Below are 15000 nucleotides of genomic sequence, written 5' to 3'. Positions count from 1 at the left end.
TGTGCCTATTGAATCAATCAATTTTAGGTGGGTATACTGAAATTCCTGACATTTTCAGGAGGGTATATACTGCGTATACCTGCGTTCTACATAGACTACACTACTGATACAGTGCATTTTCCCAGTGGAGTGACAGTCCATAGGGGCAATGCTGTTGTGAATTTTTATTCAGAGGGGGCGGTGAACCTTCAATGCAGACAGTTGACTTAGTGTGAGGGGTGAGTCTAAGCCTAAAATGTCTGGGATATATTTTTGTCCAAGTCCAACACTTCAGCTTCATAACATCACATCACAAACTGACTCTGTCCTCGGCTGAAAACCATAAGTTGGAAACAGTAAGTAATATACAGTAAGCCACTCTGTACATATAGATTACATGTGCTAATGTCATTAGTTAATTTGATAAAGTGGCATTGACTTAGCAGGTCACTATATAATGAGATTTTTGAAATAGTACAGTATTTTACTTAACCAGTACGAATGGGGCAAACAAATCAAACCTTTGTGGTGGTGAGTGACTGAATATATAGCAAATCCTATAGCTATGTACAGTAGAATGGCTATGTAGAATGTGTGTTCATTCACTAATTTGCATAGAAACATGAAGCACTTTAAGACTTAGAGGGGAAAAGTTTTTAATGAATAATGCAGCTATATAGTGAAGCCTGTGAAAGAAGAAAATACAGCAATACAAAAGGAATTACCAAAAAACAGAAGGTGTGCAGGTGCAATTCATTTTTCAGGATTCATTAAAAAGTTTCACAGCAATACAAACAACCAAATGCAAATAGGTAGCTACACACTCCCAGAGAGAAGTCTTGCCTTGGGGGGAACAACTTCTTTGTTTAGGCTGGGGGACAACAAGAAAGGGGACAAGAAAGGGGGAAAGTAATTTAATTAAACAAGACACAAATCAACTGAGTAATGTTGCAACGAGCACGGAAAGAAAATGAAACAACCGTTTAGACACAAAATCCATAGCTCTTCTTGTGCTTTTCAAAGCACTTTTTCCATTCAAAGCAGACACAGAGTTGGAAATTGGTCGCATGGGAAAAAGAAAGAAAATACAATACGGCAACTGAGGTGGAATATCTTGAATTGCCTGTATATCTCTCTCTCTACCTCTATGTATCCTTCTGTCTGTCTCTCTGTTTCACTGTCTCTCTTTCTGTGTCTCTCCTATGTTTCTCTGACTGTCTTACAATTCAATTTAATTCAGTTAGATTCAATCCTATTCAATTTAATTCAGTTCAGTTCAATTACATTCAAGCTTTATTTTCCAGCTGTATTGCCAGAACAAATAATGAAAATGCATCGCTAAAGCGAATCCTCTGTCGGTGTCTCTATATCTCTATATCTCTCTTTATCTCTCTCTTTATCTCTCTCTTTATCTCTCTCTCTCTCTCTCTCTCTCTCTCTCTCTCTCTCTCTCTCTCTCTCTCTCTCTCTCTCTCTCTTTCACTGTGGCTGAACATCCAACAGTAGTGAGTGCTCCCTCATGTTTGGGAGACTGTCTGCCAGCTGCTGCCATGGCGATGCCCCAGAAAGTACAGTGTACCACCTGCCTGCCCACTGAGGGGCGAGGGGTGAGGGGTGCCACTGATGAGGGGTGCCCACCACTGCCCACTGAAGATGGCCAGACAGCCAGACAAGGAAGAGACGCCCCCAGGCAAGTACAGCCGCTCTTGTTATGAGACTGCAGCCCCCACAACCCACACAGACACACACATGCACAAACGCACCCCACATAATTCTCATTCTTATTCTTTCTCGCTATTTCTCTCTCTCTCTCTCTCTCTCTCTCTCTCTCTCTCTCTCTCTCTCTCTCTCTCTCTCTCTCTCTCTCTCTTACACACACACACACACACACACACACATATACTGTACACACACACACACACAGACACACACCACCCTGTTCCGACTGGGGACCCTCCAAAAGACAGAGCCTGAGGCCTTGCAAGCCTCGTGCCATCTCGCTCTTCTGTCCCCATGGATACCCCCCTGATGTCCTCCCTATCCTCCCTCCCCAGCACACACACACACACACACACACACACACACACACACGCACACACACACACACACACACGCACACACGCACACACGCACACACACCCCTCTCCTCTTTAGTACACAGTCCATACAAGCGCTTCCCCCGGAGTCTCTCCCCACTTCCTTCCGAACTACCATCTGTCCTCTTTTCATGCCTCTGTGAGCATCCCCAAACTTCCCTCCATTTTCATTTCTCTGCTTTTTTTCCCGTTTTGTTAGGTCTCGTCTGTCTGGCTGTTTGGTTCTCACTTAGTGCGCAGATAAATGAGCTTGTTTTATTCATTTACTTCACAATGCACCGAAATGGGAGCCACCACCACCACCACCTCCACCACCTATAGTATAAAAAAATCTGGTGCTAATTCAACACTCGAAGAGTACTCTCGGACCAAATGCAATCCAGAAGATGTTAAAATGACTCTCAAAGTGTTCGATTAACACTGCATTTTTTTTTACTGTGAAGCCTACTCCCTGTGTTTGGGTAGCATCTGCCTGCCATGTGGGAGGCACCATTTCGAGTCAGCAGGGAAGGGATCCAAAAGATGACTCTCTACAGATATGTGTATTTCAGACAACAGCAAACTGGCAGACAGACAGATGTGAGCGATTATGAGAGTTTAAAATGCTTCCGTGGGGCAATGACGTGTTTCAATGTGTAATCCTGTTTAGTCTTTGTGTGAATGGTGAGGATATCTATGGCTTGATACACAATGGCTGAAGGACATCTCACACATTGGTACATTCCATAGTCAAAGAGTAGACGAGAGTTCACAAAGATGGACATAAACAATGAAATAGCAGCTGAAAACTCAGGGGGGCCAATAGAATCAGTTGGAGATACAATTATAGACAATTATAGAAAATAATAACATAGCCAAAATTCATTGTCTACAAACTATATTTCTGATTACTGGCTTCATATAAAAGGAATAAAGACTTCCCCCCCGCATTTACCATTAAAATTAAACTATTTAATTAAGCAATTCATAAACACATTTCTTTAATTGTTTTTGTCTGATTATTCCTGATATTTGTCAACTTGCTGGCAAGTATTTGTAGGCTATCTGTTTGTGAGTCCAAGATCAAATGATGAGTATGAAGAGAGTAAATGATGAAAAGTATATTTTGATGTGATAGGCCTATGACATAATTTCATGGCATGCACCAGGTCTCAGCTCAATGGTATGAGAGTCAATCAAGCGACTCAGGGTTGCATGCTGGCTCAGCATCTCAAAACACACTCGAGAACAAAAACATAGCCTAGTGGTAAAGCTGGCAAGTGAAAGACAGAAAGAAAGAAAGAAAGAAAGACAGACAAACAAAGAAACAAACAAAGAAACAAACAAAGTGTGTGTGTGTGTGTGTGTGTGTGTGTGTGTGTGTGTGTGTGTGTGTGTGTGTGTGTGTGTGTGTGTGTGTGTGTGTGTGTGTGTGTGTGTGTGTGTGTGTGTGTGTGTCTCAGGTTATAGGCCTATATACATACTGCCTATAGCCTCATCCATCCTGTGGGACTTGTTCTTGGTAACCGGTGCGTCTGCCTTAGCTACCATTCCTTGCACAGTAATTCCTTAGTGTAGGCGTAGGCACTCTGGATCCTAATTATAGAGAATAAATTAATCAACAGATTAATCACATTTTCAAAAAAAACCTGTTATTTTTGCTTCATTTAATCATTGTTGATTATTTTGTCAGACTTTGTTTTGTAGTGTAGGCTAGGTGGGTCTATTCTCAAAGGTATTGGCCTAATAAAAATTGTCCATGATTTTTTTTCAGGCTGTTTTGATAATATTTGTATGTGATACATCATGTCTCTTTGCACATCCCGCATGTTTGCATGTAGTAAATACAGACCTGTACCTAAAGAGGCTGTTGGCAAATTACATAGGCCTATTCAGTGATAATTGTAGCCCACATAAAGCATCCCTGCTGCTGAACCATTCTGTTATGCTCGTCTGTATTCAGAAAGAGAATTCTACCAGAGCTATGTCGACTATTTAGACTTCTCTCTTTAAGTCTGTAGCAATTTATTTTTTGTGTTTTTATGCTATGCTCCTTCGCACTCACTCACTGCACACACCTGCTGAAGTCCCATGTAATATTTAGTTTACCTCCAGTAGAGGGCTGTTCCTGAGCATGCGCACAACGCTTTCGAAAGAACCCTGTTTCTGCTGTCACAACGTTGAGGGGTGAACCGACTGCGAGTGGGTAAGGAATTAATAATTTCATACAACCGCTGGGTCTGTAGTTTGTTTTTAGGGATGACGAACACCAGACTTAGAAAATCTCCTCACATTCATATGAAAACAAGTCGAAGTCGACGTCGGGTTCACACAGCGTAATTAAATGCGTTGAGATGGCTATCCTTGCTAATCTCAGGTTTTTTCCCCCTATTAATCAAGCTAACATATAAGATGCCCCGTCTCCCACGATGACCCAATACACCCGAATAGTGCTCTGCAATGGCAAGAAAGTCTTCATTTTATCGACTTAATAAGGAGGACAGACAAATAACATATTGATGTAAACACTACGACGCTAGCTGTCTTGCTAAGTGAAACTATAATTCTACACTCGGAAATGTTTCCTTTTGGACACTTTGGCACGCCTTCAATTTGTTACAATTAAACTATTTCCTATGGAACTAGAACGTCCACTCCTGGCAGCGTCTGTTTGCGTAATGGACGAGGTGTTCAGGGACAAATTGCAGAGTTCTGTTTTGTTTTCTCATCTGAGGTTTCCACTTTCCTGTGTATTTTCATTTTGTTGTCCAGCTGGGTGGAGTGGTTTCCTCTTGTAATTGTATTTATTTGTTTTTCTTATTTGAAGCCCAGTTTCACCACCCTATTTGAACAACACTGTTATTCTTCATCAAAACTGTTATTTCCGAATTAACAAACATGATGTTGCGCCCCCCCCCCCCGCTTTCTTTTTTTTACTTACCTAAAAACTTTTAAAGTAGGCCTAGTATTCAAGAACAATCTGGAGGACATGGTCCACTGATGTCCTTCTTTTTTGTAGATATTGAACTACATGCATTTCTTTCCAATAGGGATTTTCCAGTATGGATGTGTGAAAAAGGGGGAAACTTGTTGAAAAAAAACTTTAATCTTAATATTTGCTAGTTGCAGCGTATTTTTGTGCTTTGTGAAAATGAATATGAACAAGAGAGATGAGTGAAACTACAGTGGTGTTGACTAGAGGAACATCCCACCTGGAACTGTGCACCTGTTGAGTTTAGAAACAACAGAAAGCAATACTCCTCTGCTTACTTGTTGCTGTGCAGCTTTTGAAAGATGGCAACAGTATATCTTTGATTTTGAAAAGTAGGTAAAACCAGGTGTTATTCAATAAAAACTGAAGCAAGCCTTTGACGAGTAAGCATTGACTGTTGAGCGAGGCCATTGCAAACCCATTGACTGTTCAGAATTGAAGGCTCATTTTTTTCTTTTCCTTTCTTCCTTTTTTAAAATTACTCCCACACGACACAAAAGACTGATGTTCTGATGGTGGTTCAAGACATCAGACACTTTTCCCAGTTTTTCCCCAGTTTTATTTATTTATGTAGTTTATTTCTTTATAGATAGTGCCTCTGTCTTGTATTGATATCAAGGCAGATAACAGTGTTGGTGAAGAATTGCTGGAAGGTTCGTGAAGAAGGGCTTTTCTTAATACAGTATGTAAATGAAGATGTCTTGATTGCTGACGTTATCTCATGGTAAGGTCAGTGTCGGGAAGTAATTCATAATGCTTCCTGCTTCACGCTGTTTATATGCCTACATGAGAGCACTTCCTGTTCAGCTGGGGTGCCATTATGCTGTAGGCTTCACGAATGTGAAGTTAACCAGAGAGGAACTCTGATTAAACATCTTACAAAAGAAAAAAGAATAAAAGTCCAGAGAGAATGTCCCATTACCGAGTGGCTTTCTGCCCGTAAAGCCCCACAAAATGCCCTATCCAGGTCATGTCATGCACACAGTGACTTCACAACAAAGATGGGGAATTTTCCACTAGCTCGCCAGTGGAAACAGACTGCACATCATGTAGTAGGACTACAAGCCATGCCAAGCCAAATGACTGACTTGGTTATTATTATCTATTCTAGAGTGCTTATAGTGTAGAATAAAATACAGAAATAAATTAGTCTTAAACATGTATTGATTTACGTTAACAAAACTTGCATGGTTTTCCTGATAAGCTCATTGAAGAAGGACAAAAAACAACAAGGTCGGCGTCTGTGCCTGCACTTTTGACCCGTGTATTGCTTGGTGTGTCTGCTCTCAAAAAGTAGTAATCACTTGAGGTAATGAAAAGAGCCTTGTGTGCCCCTCCTTTTTTTCATTACCTCAAGCTCATTGAAGAGACTTGACAGTCTGTAAAGGTGTATTGTCATGGACCTGAACTTGGAGTCAGGGGTGGGGGGGGGGATGGGGGGGTGAGTGAGCTTGGTATTTTCATGTTAGTTTTTTTCTGTCCCGTATTGCTTAATTGAAGTACATGTTTACGCCTGTGATTCATAAGCTGCTTCATATCTATGAACAATGCTGTTCACAGCTGTTGCAACAGTTAGTGTGGCATGTTGTTTACATCTGATATGAGTGGTGTTCTGTTTGCCCATCTGGTAAGCAGTGTGTTGAATTGAACTGATGTGGGCCAGAATAAATACTCCTGTATCAGTTTTATGTTGATGTTCAGCAGACCATTACTTTGTAATGGGAGTCAAATGCTCCATATTTTTAATTAGAAAACAAAACCCAAACCACACTCCGGTTGTTTTTCCCCCACATCATTTTTTGTTTTGGCTTCAGCGCATAAGTTACGTGCTCCAATTACTGTTTGGCAGGTTCAGAGTGTCGATCTGGCTGTGTGGCTCTCTCTGTCCCCTCACAGGAGGGATGGCCATCCTCAGCCAGTCTAGTAATTACTAAACAACAGGTGAGCGTTGCTGATGAGGCAACCAATTTTCCCTTCTAGTTTTTGTAAAGATATCGTTGTATGCCTTTACGTTAGAATTGGTTAGTGAGGAGATTGATTACTGTAGATATGAGTGGAGGAGTGAAATGGGGAAGAATCGAGAAATGACTGAGAGTCCGACTCAAACCCAGGTCCCCGTATTCATGGCGTTACACTTTCTTTCTTTCTTTCTTTCTTTCTTTCTTTCTTTCTTTCTTTGTTTCTTTCTTTCTTTCTTTCTTCCTTTCTTTCTTTCTTTCTTTCTTTTTTAGCTACAGGCTGTGAATTTCAACAAGATGTTGTATTTCCCATGTTCACCAGAGGATCATGGTTGTGGGCTTCATTGCTTCATTGTTATGCTGCTCGAGCTTGCACAGAACTTTTCCACAAACAGTTTACATCTGATGTTAGATATGGATCAGTGGTTAGATATGGATCAGTTTTCCTTCTTTCGTGCTGATGTTTTCTTGTTGTTGGTGCTTGCTGGTTGAGGCTTAAAAAAGAGATGAAAATCTCTCTCCCTCTCTCGCTCTCGCTCTCTCTCTCGCTCAATGTGGGGCTTGTCTTACTCCATTGTTTTAGCTTTTCAATGGGAGGAAAGAAAATGACAGATCAGGGGACACGAATGTTGCTGTGCTCTCTGCGATGCTGTCTGACTCTGGCAAATGTCAAATGCCTGAAAAACAGTCGCTGCTTTGAATTCCATACACTGCCTCACAAAAGTGAATGTCCTCCATTCAGCCAGCATGGTATTCATTTCTTTAAACATAAAGGAGACTCTTTTTTTATGGCGGGTCGTCAAACCAAAAGAAATAGGCTAGCTGTGGTGGACAATTGTCAACAAAACTGCTCACACAGTTACATGGCTTCTATTTTGCTATTTTGTTATTAATCTTGCTTGTAGACTTTGGAGCTTGTTGTTGAGCTTAAATACTCCATTTTTCTTAAAAACAGAAAATATGGAAAACATCCACAATGTTTAAATTTGATTAGCTTTTCAACACTTCCAATGCCTCCAACATGTTTGTCGAAGACATGTGGCATCTGTTGGAGAGACAGACTTGTCATTGTCGCTTCGGTGGAGGAACAAGATGTTCTACCAAGACAAGGGTATTTGTCCACATCCCTGAGGATCAGACGTGCTAATAGAAAGGTGTTCCTTCCTATCCTATCAACTGATTTGATCCTGGTAATGTAGTCAGCGAGATCAGGAATGAGCGAGATATTCCGCAAGTGAACGGAGAAGAAAGGCGCTTCGCTGAGAACACTGCACCTCATTCGTTGCCATGGATAGTGAAGCAATCAGAGCAGTTTGTGCGCCGAAGCCGAGAGAGCATTGTGCAAGAGAAGAGGAGCCGCATGAAAGAGATCTGGTATCACGGGGCTCACTTGGATGCAGACGACATTCTGCGTCTTTAAAGGTCTCATCATGCATAATTGTCTGCTCTCCAGATCTAAGCGCAGGCCTCTTCTGTTTTCTTCTGCTGTAGGAAACACGGGAGGAACAAGCCAGGCTCATGTGCTGCGTCTCATTTGATTTGTCCGTCCGTTCCTATCCAGCTGTGATCATTTGCTGTGAGCGTCTTCTGTACATCCTACTGTAGGAGTTAAAGCCGCAGCCAACAGGCGGTGACATTTAATCTGTGGCGGGGCCCCGCATGAGAGAGATACCCCCCTCCCCCCTTCCTCACACACACACACACACACACACACTCCAAAAAGGAGCCACATGTGAGAGAAGAGATGCTCCCCCAATTACTGTACGTAGCATTCCAGCACATCCCCCCCCCCCCCCCCCCCCCCCAATTTTTTTTAAAAAAAAAAACCACACACGCACGCACGCACAAAAAGGTGCCACCCTATCCGTAGTAGGCTAATTCTTTAAGGTTGGGTCTTTGCAGCAGCCACTGCCTCTTTCTCGTGTCTGCCTCGGCTATGTGCTCACATTGATTAACCTCACCCACCCAGCATTCAACACAACACACGTCTCTTCCTCTCAGACTGTTTGTCTGGGTAGGTAGAGACCCCTGCTCAGCCCTCAGACAGCCACCTCCAATTTCCACATGTTGTTAAAAAAGGAAGAAATGGAAAAACAGAAAGCGCTTTCAAAGAAATTGACTGGTTCTGGTTGCAGGGAGGTTGAAAAGGAGGTCTAGGCCTAGTACACCTGGTGGCCTTGTGGATGCTTTTGTTGAAATCCAATTACCTAGCGCGGCACGTTTTTGTCACAACATGTGTGAATGCTAATCACTCAACTCAACCAAGCAGCGTCTCCTTCTCCCTCTCTCTCCATGTCTCACTGTTTCCTGCACTCTCTCTTTCCGTTGCTCTCTTTCTCTCTCTCTGTCAGTCTCCCTTGGTCCCTCTCTCCTGTTTCTCTCTCTGTCCCCCCTGAACATGTTCTTTTTCTCATTCCTTCATCTATTTCTATCTCACTATTTTTTTTCTCTGTCTCTCTCTCTCTCTCTCTCTCTCTCTCTCTCTCTCTCTCTCTCTCTCTCTCTCTCTCTCTGTTTCTCTGTTTCTCTGTTTCTCTGTTTCTCTGTTTCTCTCTGTTTCTCTGTTTCTCTCTTTCTCTCTTTCTCTCTCTCTCTCTCTCTCTCTCTCTCTCTCTCTCTCTCTCTCTCTCTCTCTCTCTCTCTGCATATCACTATTTTACACACACTCCCCTCTCTTTCTTAGACTCCTGCTGTTTCTCCTTGTTGTCTCTCTCCCACTCCTCCTGACTTGACGGATGGTGCTTGGCATGGCCAGTGCCTAGATGCCATGTTTTTAAAGGGGCCCTCGAAAGAAGAGGTGATAATCAGCTGACAAGTAGCCTGGCGGCCATCCTCAGACCTCCTCGAGCTGTCCAGGAGTGAGTTTCTCAAAAGAGAAGTCGTTAGCCTTTTAGCAACTTCGGTATTTGCCAATGGGAAAATGCATTGAAAACAGCAAAGTAGCTACTGTAGTTAGCAACTTTGGTTTTGAGAAATTCACCCCAGTGCTGTGGCACTAGATGAGGTCTGAGTCTGGCGACGGAAGCTGAAGTAGCAGCAGGACCGACAGACAATAGACAGACACACAGACACACAGACACACAGACACACGCACACACACGCGCACACACACGCGCACACACACGCGCACACACACGCACACACACGCGCACACACACGCACACACAGACACACACGCACACACAGACACACACACAGACACACACGAACGCACACACGCGAACACACACAGACACACACAGACACACACACAGACACACACGCACACACACACGCACACACAGACACACACACACAGACACACACGAACGCACACACACACACACACGAACGCACACACACACATGAACGCACACACACACACACGAACGCACACACACGTAGACACACACACACACATACACACATAGACACACACACACACACACACACTTGTTTTACTTCTCCGCCTCCCTCTCCCCAAATGAAAGGGGTGGGTGGTCCCTCCAGTAAGCGTCTTTGGCAGTCTCGTCGTAATAGTAATAGACCCATCGTCGGAGAAATAACACTTGGCTTAGAGCAAATCCACAAATGCAAATGAACAACATTGCTACAGGGCGAAACAGCTTTGGGAAAAAGAACTCGGCTTAATGCCTCAGCTTCTTTCGGCTCTGTTGCCTGTTGAAGAAGTTCACCCCCATCAGCCAAAGAAGGACAGGAAATAAAGAGTGGGGAAAAACACAGAAGGATGCCTATTTTAAATAAAAGATCTGTTTTCATTTTCATGGCGCTCACCAAAGCCTTGGCGACGTAACATTTTAAGCTCTCGGCTAACATGACAAAACACTAGCAGACTAACTGGGGCATCATGGCAGGAAAACAACAGCAGATCAGAACCTCTCAGGTGTCTCATCAAGCCCTGATAACAAGCTTCCTGTTAGAATAGAATTAACGCAATAGCCCAGTGATGAGAATGATTTAAAAAAAAATCTTTGAAGACGCCGTAGTAGGACATTAAGATTTAACTTGAATCCTCACTGACTTGCTTCTGAACGGCTTGTATTTGGTAGGCCGATAATCAGATAGGAAAGGGGGTGTGGGGGTGTGGATGAAGGCAGCTCTTGTAAACCCCCCCACCACACAACCCCCCCCCCACACACACACACACACACACACACACACACACACACACTTTCCCCCCTCCGTCCCAACCCAAAGCCTGTTAGATGACGGTCCGTCAACGTCAAGTCTCTCAGATGATGAAGGGATTAGAGGAGTGGCAGCTCAGTGTGAGCCGCCCACAACATGAATGACTAAAGGAGCTCATCTGCTGATGTGTCAGAGATATATCTCCGTCACTCGCTGCCTGTCCAGGCCGTGCAGCAACACCTAAATGTATTACGCAGAGATTTGGAGAGATTAGAGGTCTATCATTTAGCTCAGTGGTCCCATGGTGACCGTGACATGCAGCCGTTCGTCATTCGTGGACGTGATTGAGCGTCCTCACAGATTTGAACGTGGCCACTTACCGTATGTTGAATCAACGAATTGCTTCGTTTCATCGAAGTGCAGCGGTGGTTAACTTAAAGGACTGTGTCTCAGCTAGATGGATTGAAGCATGTCTGGACTGGTTGCGGAAGTCCTGAAGGTTTCTCTGATTCAGGTTTATCTGATTTGATTCTCCAACATTTTTAATGTTTAAGAAGAAAAATATTGTTGCGCTCAAGATGTGTAGAGAAATAACCAGGTGCGTGGACCCAAATAGAACTGTTCAAGTTCAAGGGTGACCGCAGATTCGCACACTGATAAAGACCAAGCAAAAGGTCAAGCACTTTTAAAGTGGTCTTTCAGGGTCTTTCAGGGTTCTGCCTTCATCATCACTGCCCTCTGTGCTCAGTGAAGGCAGAACTCTGAAATGTAGACTGCTCTACTCTGCTCTCAGAAAAATAAAAAAAACCTCCTTGTGCTTGACCTTAGTGTTTTTTTCTGTGTGTGAACTTGCTCTCACCCTTGAGCATTTAATGTTTAGCCTGTAATTACATTTTTTTTTTTTTACCACATTTGTAGAGTGTTTGCAGAGCATATTACACAGAATGAATAGCACAGCCTATTTCTTTTCAGCCTTTTTATGGTCTGACTTGGAAAAGACTGAAGACCCTGAAGTAGATCAGAAAGTATCAGAAAGATGTGGACGGAATGCCTGGAATAGCTGTTGGAGGGATTTTATCCGATTTCCCCAAATATTTGTTATTGAAATGTTTTACATCATTTGCAGAGGCTTAGATCATAGACTGATCTTCAGAACAGCCTATTTCTGTTTGTACTGTAGCCTATGTTTATTAATTGAAATGTTTTGCATATTTTGAGAGAAGAGGCTAGAGCATAGACTGATCCTCAGAGCAGCGTATTTCTGTGGCGTTTGAGACTTTTCTGACTCACTGCAGATCAGGTTGAATGCAAAGTGGGTGGTGTTTGTACAGGGTTTAAATGCCACAGCCGTGACAAATGTTAATGCGTGTAAAAGGACAGAATAATCTGAACAGTCAGATACTAGGCCCTAAGGTTTTGCCCCAGCTAATTTTGTCTCACTTTAATAATGCAATTATTTGGACCCAAAATTAAATGCTAATCCGCTGCAGAAGTGAAAATGGATTATTTTCGTCTGCAGTGCTTCACATTCCATGCATCTGTAATTTTACTGCCTGTCTTATTCGGTTAAACTCTTTAAAAAAACTTTGCACAGTCTTAAAGAAGTTTTCTTTCTTCTCCTTCGTGTTTGAATTCATGTCACGGGTGTCATCGTGTTCAGTTCTGTCCAGTCTGTGCAAGAGGAGACTTACCACTGTACTGGCCCATTGTATTGGGTTATGCATGTTGAACTTTTCTTTAACTTTCCCAAGTCTTTGAGAATTTTTCTTGCTTGTCATGCTCTGGTCCAGTTTGTACAAAAAAAAACCCTATGAGACTTACAGTTGTACGGCCTGCCTTATTGGGTTATGCAGTGTTTTTCTTTCTTCCCTACATTCGTATTGATGTCGCATGCCGGTCTGTCCAGTCTGAGACACGGTCCACCTCAGTATGTTCTGCTGAATTCTCTTTAACTTTTAAAACTGTTCCAGAACTCTACTTTTCTGAAGTGTTTGGCTAGACGTAGTGGATGTCATGGTCGTGTTTAGGTCTGCCCCCAGGCTGTAAAGGGCCTCGGAGTCTGCCTGTTTATCTCTGTCTCCCAGGCGCTTGCCTCTCATTGACTGTTTAGGCTGCATGCACGGCCCCCCTGATGGCCGTTACTTTGATTAAACGCAGCAGACCAGAGTCCAGACCAGACTAGACCAGACCAGGCCCTCTCTGTCTTTCTCTACAATGGGTCCAACAGGGCTTGCTGGTCTCCATCGAGCACAATACCTTGACAAGAGATCGCTCAACATAAACTGAATCAAAATGGATTTTTTTTGCCTCTCGGTCTCTGGAGACCTGAGTGGTAATTTTTCCTGCATGTGTCTTTATTTTATCTGTTGATTTACAATCTCTGGGAACAGGTGTGTTGCCATTATTAGAGCCATATTTCCTAATACAATTACTATTAGACACTTTAGTTATGTTGCCTATTTTCATTAATGTGAACAATCATAATGTGTACATTTTGCAAATGCATCCGGTAATAAATTTAACTAGATGTCAATAGACGACTTAAGGGGCAGCTTTTGAATGTAATTGTGGCCCTGTGTCGTGTTCAAACAGTTTGTACAGCTGTCACAGGTAACCCAGCCATATGGTGATGCGTGAGTTACACATTGAATTGAGCTTTCTTGTTCCCTGGAGAGCACTTTGTCTACATTGGATGTCATGCTCAGCCTCAGGTTACCGTGGCGATTTGCACTTGCATAATCACCCCATTTATACTCGCCAAGATTTAAAAAAAGAAAACAAGTCTCAGTTGAGAGAGACGGGCAGACACAAATGCACAAAAATGCATCCATGATGTTTGTTTTCTTTTCCCATAGTTATTACTATTTTATTATTTTAGGATATTATGCAGGCTCCTTCAGACAATGTTAAGACAATGCAAAATCGGCTTTTTCGTGCCACTGAAGCACTTTCGTGTTACATGTTCATTTGTAAACAGTAGCCTAAATGTCTGGTTCTTGTAAAACGGGTCTCTGAGGTGTTGCTCTGTGTGCACTGCATGAAGTGTAGAGTATTTCCGATGCATCTTTCTCACCCAGAGTACAGTTGTCCCGCCTTAGCATGTCTGTGAATGGCTGTGTCCACTCTGGCTTGAACAATGGCAACAATGGTGTTGTACAGGGGCAGGAAAGCCAACCCTACCACCCAGCACCTTGGCTCCAGTTCAGCATTAATCAGGACCTTTGGGACTTAAACTTAAAGGGACACTGTGTGAGATTTTTAGTCGTTCATTTCCGGAATTCATGCTACCCATTCAATAATGTTACCTTTTTCATGAATACTTACCACCACCATCAAACTCTTACTATTCATTATGGCTGGAAAAAGTGCATTTTTCATACATGAAAAAGGGGGATCTTCTCCATGGTCCGCCATTTTGAATTTCCAGAAATGGCCATTTTTAGCTGCAAAAATGACCGTACTTGGGCCAAACTAGAAAATATTAGTTTATTACTTATTAAACTTTCATGAAAAGATCAATTTCAATGAGCAGCATAGTTGCAGTACCTTTTTTGACCATTTCCTGCACAGTGTACCTTTAACCTTGCTGAGATACGCTGCCCTGTCCCCTCCCATCCTAGCCCACTCTCAACAGACTGGCACTTTCTTTTACTCTCTCTGCTCTCTCTCTTCTCTTCTCTTTCTCTCTTATCTCTCTCTCTCTCTCTCTCTCTCTCTCTCTCTCTCTCTCTCTCACTCTCTCTCTCTGTCTCTCTCTCTCTCTCTCTCTCTCTCTCTCGTCCTCTTGGCTTTTTCACTCTTTCTCATGTTCTCACTGTCTTAACTGTACTGTCTGTCTCTGTATCTTCTTTTCCTCCTGTTCTCTATG

General features: G+C 42.9%; 1 protein-coding gene across 1 annotated transcript in view; it reads left to right on the top strand.

Annotated features, from left to right (window-relative positions):
• The first annotated feature begins 4194 nt into the window (after nucleotides 1-4194).
• The window catches only part of LOC134455593 (lethal(3)malignant brain tumor-like protein 4), a 124256-nt gene continuing 113450 nt past the window's right edge, over nucleotides 4195-15000 (top strand). The window contains exon 1 of the mRNA XM_063206747.1: nucleotides 4195-4260. The gene's annotated coding sequence lies outside the window, so the exon portion shown is untranslated. The remainder of the gene's footprint in view (nucleotides 4261-15000) is intronic.

The sequence above is a fragment of the Engraulis encrasicolus genome, chromosome 9 (genome assembly GCF_034702125.1).
Source record: "Engraulis encrasicolus isolate BLACKSEA-1 chromosome 9, IST_EnEncr_1.0, whole genome shotgun sequence".
Lineage (NCBI taxonomy): Eukaryota > Metazoa > Chordata > Actinopteri > Clupeiformes > Engraulidae > Engraulis > Engraulis encrasicolus.
This window is presented reverse-complemented; position numbering and strand designations above follow the sequence as displayed.